Genomic DNA, 1,129 nt, shown 5'->3' with positions numbered 1-1,129 from the left:
GAAAACAGACTTAGTTTCTCTTTTTCCTGACTGCCGACAAACACAAGCCATGAGCTTTTGATTGAAATCAAGCCTTTGCACAATTATTTATTATTATTTTAAATGTACTTACCTGTCCTCAAGCCCTACTAGTTCTATTGATCACTGCCCACAAGAAACTGTTTTATAGGGCATGCTGCCTCCATATGATTGAAATAGCTTTCTTCCTTAATCAGCATATAATCAGATATTCCCACACAGGAGAACTATAGCTCTGATTGACAAGATAGTTACAAAAATAAACCTGAAGTTTAAATATAGCTTGCCCAGCTCCCTAGAAGGTATGTCCTATTGTGTTATACAAGTCTACTGTCATTTTCCTTGAATTAATATAGTCTATGTTCTCCCACTGCCTTGATATCTATCAATTAAAGAGCCACCAGCTTGGAGTTACACAGGAGGAATGGCACCTGGGGTCAGGTGGGAATGGCAGCTAGCCTTCTCGCTGCATGGACCGACTTACCATCAATATTTCATTGGCAATTAACATTTACAGATTCTAAGTTCATGTACCAGTTGAATGCTTGATGCAATTTTAGAGGTAGGTAAACAGATGTGCAGGACGACATAGCTACGTATGGAAATATACATATTCTTTTGATTAGGAGTATGTATCTGGATTAGATGCACGTCTATGGGCAAGCACAAAGCCAAGCAGGCAATATTTAATGAATCCCTCCTCCTGGGGTAGACAGTTCAATAGCACAATACTCATCACATTCCTTCCAATCTATCAGGATGTCCTGATGTGTTAAATATGCAGCGTAATGAGGGCAGAGCTCTATAGGCTCGCTCTTCTCATTTCAGGAAAAATGAAAATGAGGTGTTTTTGAAAACCATTCTAATTACGAAATGCTCTTCATCTCTTCAAAACCTCCCCATTGCCGACTGGCTACAAAACACGGGACAGACCTCATATTTATTATGCAAATCCTTGGCATTAACAAAACAGATCACCAACTGACATCTGTCTCACCCGAAAGGAAAACATAGAACTGAAAATAAAGGGAGAGAAGCCCTCACCCGCACGCCGCAAGCCGCCCGCGGAGGGACGCGCCGAGCCCCTGCTGCAATGCTCCCAGCCCCGTAC

Source organism: Meleagris gallopavo, chromosome 11 (assembly GCF_000146605.3).
Source record: "Meleagris gallopavo isolate NT-WF06-2002-E0010 breed Aviagen turkey brand Nicholas breeding stock chromosome 11, Turkey_5.1, whole genome shotgun sequence".
Classification (NCBI taxonomy): domain Eukaryota; kingdom Metazoa; phylum Chordata; class Aves; order Galliformes; family Phasianidae; genus Meleagris; species Meleagris gallopavo.
The sequence above is the reverse complement of the archived record's forward strand: the minus strand, read 5'-3'. Positions refer to the sequence as shown.